This window comes from Ailuropoda melanoleuca, chromosome 16 (assembly GCF_002007445.2).
Source record: "Ailuropoda melanoleuca isolate Jingjing chromosome 16, ASM200744v2, whole genome shotgun sequence".
NCBI classification, from domain to species: Eukaryota; Metazoa; Chordata; class Mammalia; order Carnivora; family Ursidae; genus Ailuropoda; species Ailuropoda melanoleuca.
Window position 1 is genome coordinate 66,098,430 of NC_048233.1, and position 8,154 is coordinate 66,106,583.

Genomic DNA, 8,154 nt, shown 5'->3' on the forward strand with positions numbered 1-8,154 from the left:
CGTAGTTTGCAGTGTTGAACTTGAGAAGGCACTCAAGTGTGAGCAATGCAAATCTTTGCCATTGCCTCTGAATCCTCTGTTACAGGTTACACTGTCAGCCAGCTGTATTGATTATTTTTATGTAATTTATTTGTTAAAATTTCTGCTAATGGACACTTCTGAATCATCTTCTGCATTTAATGTACCTAATACCCATTGATCAGGTCATTGGTTTATTGTTTACCTCCCTGGCTGCCAAGTGATTCTCTATGATTGCTTTTTTCATTACACATTTTCATTCCAGGAGCAAACTTCTATTGTGTCCCATTACGCTAATGGAAATTATTGATATGGAAATTACTAGGCCCCAAGCTTAAGAATGTTGATACACATTCACATTGCATTTCTTCAAGTTGTAGAACTGTTCTTGTATGATTAGCAGTAAATATTGACATATTAGTGAAATTAGTGAATTTATTTAATTCAAAGCAAAAGATCAAGAAACACAGAAAGGAAAGGAAACACCAAATATTTTGCCCAGCTACGTATACTTTGGTAAAAATAAATGTAGTGAGTTTGGTTTTGTGTTTAATACTCTGTATTAAAAATTCTTTAACATCCCTAGTTAAATACAACAGTGTTTTCGATTACAGTTGCTGTAAACATGCCCACATTCCAGGTAGAAAAGTCAACCCCAGGGGTCTAATATCTGCCTTGTGTTGTCAGTATGGCAGCCACTAGCCCCATGTGGCTGTCGGACACTTGAAATACAGCTCGTCTGAACTGAGATGTATTGTAATTATAAAACGTACACCAAATTTTGAAGCCTTAGTATGAAAAAAATGTCAAATATGTCATTCATATTTTATCTTGAAATGATAGTATTTTGAAGAGTCAATAATAATAAAGTAGAGTATTTCAATTAATTTCATTTCTTTTTTTTCCTTTTTTCTAAGTGTGGCTACTAGAAAAATTTTAATTACATCTGTGGTTCACATTGTATTTTCATTGGACAACACTGGTCCAGCACAAGCCCTAAGTGGGCAGCGTCCAGCACTGTGCTGTCTAATATGGTAACAAATAGCCACACAGGACAGTGATGTAGATTACTTAAATTTAGATATAATTTATAGTTCTGCTTCTTGGTTGCACCAGTCACATGTCAAGTGCTATTGCCATGTGTGGCCAGTGGCTGCTAGCCATACGTGGCTAGTAGGACAACACAGATAGAGAAGACTCACATCATCCCGGAAAGTTCTATTGGAAATGCTGGTCTAGCACATCCCTAAGCAAGCACTGCCTCTCTGCTAAGCTATTGTCCGTTGAGGCTGGGATGAAATGCAATGAGAATAAATGTGTCATATTAAAGCTGAAACTGTGCAGGGAGTGATAGCGTGTGGTTGGCAGTAAGGATTATTAACTATGGTATTCATCCTTGGAAATGGTAACCTCTAAGTGCCGCTCAGCATAGAGCTTCAGACATGACTTTTATCCATCGGGGTGATCAACTAATTCTGATGGACAGAAAAGATAGAAAGCAGGTGAAAAGTACTGGAAACCCTTTGGATGCTTTAATAAGTTTTAGTGCACAAGAGCTTCGGTGCCAGCTCTCAGCCTCTCTTTGTCAGGGGTCTGGTATCTGATGTCCAAAGAAGTTAGACTACGAAACAGGCTCTGTGGACTAGCAGCCAGACCGCACAACGCTTACGCTCCTGGGCCTGCTGCCTGCCCGAGGTTAAGAGGGTAATGAGAACTGTGTGTTCAGGAGTTAGGGGGCTGCAGAATGGGAAGGCCACAGACTTTAAAGTAAGCACTTGAGGGGAAATGTCTATAAAGTCAAGAGTCAGAATTATTCTTAAACCAACATCCTCAGAATCACAAGCCAGAATTAATTTCTTCAATCTCTCTTTGCTTTGGGTCGTGACCTCTTTTCCCTAGAGCCAGAGAAGGCCCAGGTATAGTCAGGAAAATATGGAGAAGGGGGTACATAAGTAAATGAACGAGAGCTTCTCCCTTTCTTTGTTTGGCACACACTGTTTTTCACGATGGCAGGGCGTGTGTGTCTGAACACGTTTATTTCAAGGCATACAGGATGAAACTCCTCTGTGGTCTTGTTGCCTTTATTCTGTTTGTCCAGAAATGAGGCTATCAGGAGAACTATCCCTCGTGCGTACCTGCACGTCCTTATTGTACCCAGTTTTCAGAGGAGGAAACTGAATCTCTGAGTGGTTAGTTCCACTGTCCATCCAAGCTCACTAGATGGTTAGTAGCTAAACCAGGATTTAAGCCCAGGTCTCCCCTGAAGCCAACTCTTTGCTGTACATCCAGATACCTGTCCTGGACACGCGAGGTGGGGCGCAGCGGGATTCCCTGCCGCCGCCGTTAATGGGGGTGTAAATGAGTTAATATTCTATGTTGCTTCTGAGCCGCGGGATTTCGCTTGTGCGAGTTTCCATGGCCTAGAGTACAGAGGCTAAGAATCCTTGTCACTGATAAATGATCTGCAGGCTCTTAATCCTGATTCCATATTACTCATTTGTAAAGCTGTTGGCATATTTGCACTGAGCAGATTGCTCTCTCTGCCAGCTTAGCCTCTCGTGGCAGTTTGGGATTTTTTTTTCCTTTAAGATTTCATAAAGCTGAGTATAAAATGGGAATGTTTTCATAAACGCTTAAGCATCTTTAGTGGAGCTAATTTATAGAATGTAAATGTTCCTCTCCAGCAATTTAAGCCCAAATTCCTCAGCAGTGGGGGTTGAGGCCCAGAAACAGGAAACCGCTCTGTTTCATTGTTCATGCTCAACAATAAAAAATTAAATGGCCTAAAAAGTGCAAGCCAGAGAGATTTTTTTAGACAGTCTTCTGAAGCGGAGTGCTGGTGATGAACGCAAAAATTGGGCGCTTCTCGTCGTTTCTTCCCGTGGGGCCTGGCAGCTGCGCGGTGTACCTCTGGGTGACTCAGCGCCGTGGCCCCGGGCTAGGCACATGCGCAGTACCATCCTGAAGTCCCCTGTGCTGGCCGCTGAGCGCACCGTCCTCCCCCCGGGAGCCCACCTTGCGCACGGCCTGACCGGAGCCCGGAGCCTGGACTGTGCAAGAACAGGAGGCCTTTCCTGCGACCCTCCGCCCAAGTCGGCCGCGAGGCTCCCACGGAGCTACTCTCTGCTTCTAGCTTACATCCCCATTCTTATTTTAGTGTCTGTTTTTGTTTCCAAATGATGAGACCAAGTGAAATCTGCCTTCGCTCGTCTCCTGTGGAACCAGGCAGTATATAAACAAGCAGATATTTAATACATCAAAAGGGGAAGTCTTTTCCTCACTTCCTACCTGTGGCTTCAGGACTTCAATCCCCTCTTTTGTCCTCCCCCCTCCCCTGACGGAAACCTCACGAAACATGCTAAATCCTCTCTGAATGGGGTGACCTTTTTTTTCTTTTAATTGTGCATAGCTGACACCATCTTAGTCATCAGATGAAGAGATTATGGACACCGTTTAATAGCAGAACTAATACAACAACGCACATTTAAGAAGTGCTTTTCTTTTTTCTTCTTAAATTTATTTTTTGACAGAGACAGAGACAGCAAGAGAAGGAACGCAAGCAGGGGGAGTGGGAGAGGGAGAAGCAGGCTTCCCCCTGAGCAGGGTTGCCAAGGCGGGGCTTGATCCCTGGACCCTGGGATCATGACCTGAGCCAAAGGCAGGTGCCTAATGAATGAGCCACCCAGGTGTCCTAAGAAGTGCTTTTTTGTGCCAAGTCCCATGTAATAGGTACCTCATCTCATTTCATTCTTACGACAATCCTGAGACCAGCACTGACCTCCTCATGCTTATCTCAGAGAGATTCTGTAACCTGTCCACAGCTACACATGTACTTGGTGTGGCAGGGTGGGCCCCTGGGTCTGTATCACTCCTATCTGGTGTGCCTCAGTGGGGGTGGTGGCTCTGCTTTGCAGATTGCAGGGGATGGACTAGAAAGACATTGCTCAGGCTGACCTCCGGGCTAGCAGAGATAAGAAGACAGGGTAAATTCAGGGATAGCTCATCACGTGACAGAGCTCTGTATTTGAGAATGATTGCATTGGTCCTGAATATGGTAGGCTCAGTCGCGGCAACATGTCCCAAAGTGGCAGTGTCTTAGCATGGTCAACGTTCATTTCTTGCTTGTGCAAAACCCACCGCGGAAGCTCAGGCTGGATGGAGACGTGTACGTGTGTAGATGCTTCCGCTGAGACTCCCAGCTGAGTCCAGCCTCTGACTCATCCCATCCCAGGCACCAGACACGCGAGAGAAGAAGCCTCAAGATGATTCCTGCTCTTAACATTTCCAGGCACCTCCGGCTTGTCCAGTCTTCCTAGCTAAGGCCCCAGACGTCAAGGAGCAAGATAAGCTCTATGTCCTATGTGAAGTTCTGGCCCCGTAGAACGTATGAGCCTTTGGTTGCTTTGAAGGCAGCTGTTGATGGAGCAGTGGATAACCTCAGCACGCATGCTGGATTTGCATACGCGGCAGGCTGCACCTTTCGTTCACTTGACAGACATTTGGGAGCACATTTGGAGAGCCCAACACTCTTCTGGGCACACCTCAGTGAACAAACACATAAAGAACCCTGTCTTCGTGGGGGCTTATATTTGACAGGAAGAATAGTTGCTGGCTTTTCCAAAAATACATATATTTTAAGTATGTTTTTCTAGGTACAAAAGTAATATTCGCTTATTCTATAACATTTGAGAAATACAAAAAATGTGTAGAGAATGCAAAAAAAAAATCCCATAGGAAATCATAATCACCCTGCAGAAATAATGCATTCTCTATTGTATTATCTGATTCTCTCTCTCTCTGCAAAACTGGAGTCATATCATTATAGTCAGTTGTATATCCTATCCCCCCTGCAACAATTAAACAGTATTGCAAATTGTTCTAGTCCATTCGGGCTGCTATAAGAAAATATCTCAGACTACTGACTTGTAAACAACAGAAATTTACATCCTACAGTTTGGGAGGCTGGCAGATTCAGGATCAATTTGTCTGAAGACTCAGTATCTGCCGAGCAGCCAGTTCGTGATTTGTAGATGGCAACTCTTTGCGGTGTCCTCACCCGGCGGAAGGGGCACGGGAACTCTCTGGGGCTTCCTGTATAAGGGCACTAATCTCAACCACGAGGGCTCCACCCTCGGGACATAAGCTCCTCTCATAGTCCCCCCCCCTTCCCAACATCATCACCATGGGGGTGAGAATCTCTACATATGAATTTGGATCAAGGACACACACATTCAGCCTGGAGCACCAACTTTTCTTCTTATTGCTAAAATATGATTCTTAATCATATCTTAAAGGCAGCAGCTTGTTCCAGACAGTAGCCATACCAATTATTTAACTATACTGCAACTATTCTACATTTTAGTTCGTTTCAATTTTTCACAGGGGCTAAGCAATGTCTTGAAGAACAACCTTGAACGTGAATCTCTGGCAGCGTCTCTGATGAGTTGCTTAGAATGAAATCAGAGAAGTGGGATTACTGGTTCAAAGGGTATGTGAATGTTCAGGTTCTTAATAAATATTGCCAGGTTGATTTCCAGAACGTTAGCACCAATTTACATTCTCACCTGTATTTTATGGGATGCCGCTTTCATACTTGTGCCAGGACTCAGTGTTAGAGTGTTTCTAATCTTTGCCAATTTGTTACATTAAAGAATGGTATTTCACTTTAAGACTGGTTCAGTGTCTAGGTTGCTTGCTAAAATGGGATTTACCTAAACCTGAGTTGTAATCTCAGCTCTGGCTCCTTATAACAAGACAGGCGACTCAGGAAGACTCAGTTTTCTTTCCGTCAAATGGTGACATTAATTCTGACTCCTTGGGATACTGGGTGTATTCAATATATTCGAGTTTATAAAGTGCTTAACCCTGTGCCTGTCACAGAACAACTAAATGGTAGCTATTATTATGTGTGTGACAATTCAGCAATTACCAACACATGAAGGGTTCCAGCCTTTTTCCCTTTCTCTGTGTCTTGGGGAAGATTCCGGTTTTCCTCCATTGTATGTCTCTCCCTTTCTTCTCCTCTAAGAGAGGGATGCCATGCTTTTGGGTTTTTGTGAATTAGAATCAAAAAGAATGAAAGAGAAGGACAAAGAGACACAGTGACCAAGGACAGGTGACTCAAAACCCAGGGGCTAACAGCACAGGTTTCTGCACATGGGTCTGCTGTTACCTACAGGCAGGCTCCCGGTGGCTGGGTTCAGCTGAGTGGTTCTGTTTCGGACTGTGAGCTTCCTGGGCTTGGTTCCAGGGTTTAGGCGTGATCTGGGGCCCATATGGAATGAGCAGAAAATACCCAGGGCATGCTGTCATGGTAGATCACCTGAGCAAAAGAGGTCAAGCCAAAACCCACAAGCAAACCTAAGGAATCTGCTCCTTTTGCATCTGCTAATATTCCGTTGGCTAAAGCAAGTCACCTGGCCTGGTCCTGCATCAGTGGGGGTGGGAAGCCTCCTCGGCCCACGATGTGAGAGGGAAGGGAGGGACTATGTGCTGCATGAATGATCGTAACAAATGTTTCTGGGAAATTTCAGGAAGCGGGTGCTGGGTAGTGTGCAGAGTATAAAACAGGGAGGAAAGAAAAGAGATCATGACACATGTTGGATATATGTGAGATTTTACGAGTCAGAATCTTTTTAATATCTGGAAGCCTCTGGTTAAAAACTTGTAAATTAGTTTCATGGTTGGCCTGGGCTGTATCAAGTGACACTTCCCCTTGGGACTGACCCAAGGTGCAATGGCTACCATAGCATCACATAATGGAAACAATCACTATCTTCTCTACTGTGGCATCATCCGACGTGCTCTTTCTTTTTGGGTGTTCTAGACCTTTCAAGCATTTCCTATTTCTTTTCCCCCCACTAGTTGAAAGTATGGGTAGTGGCTTCCTAACTGTGATTCACCAAGTCCCCACAGGAAATGTGTCACATGTGCCCTCACCATCTCATTTAAAGGAGGGCAGACAGCACGCTAGAGAGAACTTGTTGGACAGGAGGGCCCAGGGGCAGAGCAGGAGAGCAGCCTGCTGTCAGTCATGACTCAGAAGCTCCAAATTCACTTATAAAACCTTCCAGTGAAATCAAATTGGGAGTGAGCACAGGGCGTGACACTGAGGAGATAAAGCCGGAAGGGCTCTAATGAGAAGAACCATGTCATTTCAGGATCTTTATCATCTGAACAGAAAGTCCCGTCCCCCACCCCCGGCCCCGCCCTGGAGATCATTCACCTGGAACCTGACAGGAGCCGATGTCTCTGATCTCCAGCTTTGCTTAGCTCTGCAGATGCTGGCACATCACATAAAGAATATTACCCCACATTCCCAGTGCAATGAGGGGCTTGTTAGCAAATTCATCCCAAACTGTAAATCTCATTCGCTCTATCAGTAGACCAGCTGAACGTGGTACAGCAGCTCTGCTTATCTCTCTAAATGTCATCTGTCTTTAACATTATCCAAAACATTTTTGTTTTGTTTCAGAGTGAACAGTGCTCTTTAAAAATCCAAGCCAGGAAGCATCATAGACTGCATGAGGAATTGCACTAAATAATGGGTGCTCAGCCTTTCTAGAGCTGTGGAGTGGAGCATAGGTGGCCTATCCCCAATGGGCTTCCACAGAATAATGGGCAAAATAAGCACCTTTAAATACATATATTTGAGTGTTTGGGGGCAGGGAATGGTCTGTAATTCTGTGTCAAGTCATTATGAGACATTTTGCAGGGTTTTTAAAATCTAAAGCCAGATTGGCTCTCTTTCTCTGTTTCCATAAGAAGAAGTGAGTATTGATATAAAATCTTCCCTACTATGGTTTCTCCCTCACTCCCCCCACCCCCAAATGGTTGCTCTTTTTTTCTTTTTGGAAGTCTCATTAGAAGCAGTATTTTCGCGTGCTTAAAAGCTGAGACGCAGAAGTTGGATAGCACAGGTTTGAATTTCAGCCATTTCTGTGACCTTTAATAAGATACTTTACCTTTTCATGTCTCTGTTTCTTCTTCTGAAAATGAGGAAAATAATAGGACCTACCTTTGGAATGTAAGGTACCTGGTGCCCAGAAAGCCTCTTCACTTGGCCCACGTGGGCTTTGTGCTGTGGCTACAGGCACAGGTTCCCCCCACCCTCCTCATCTCCCTGCCCCCCCCCCC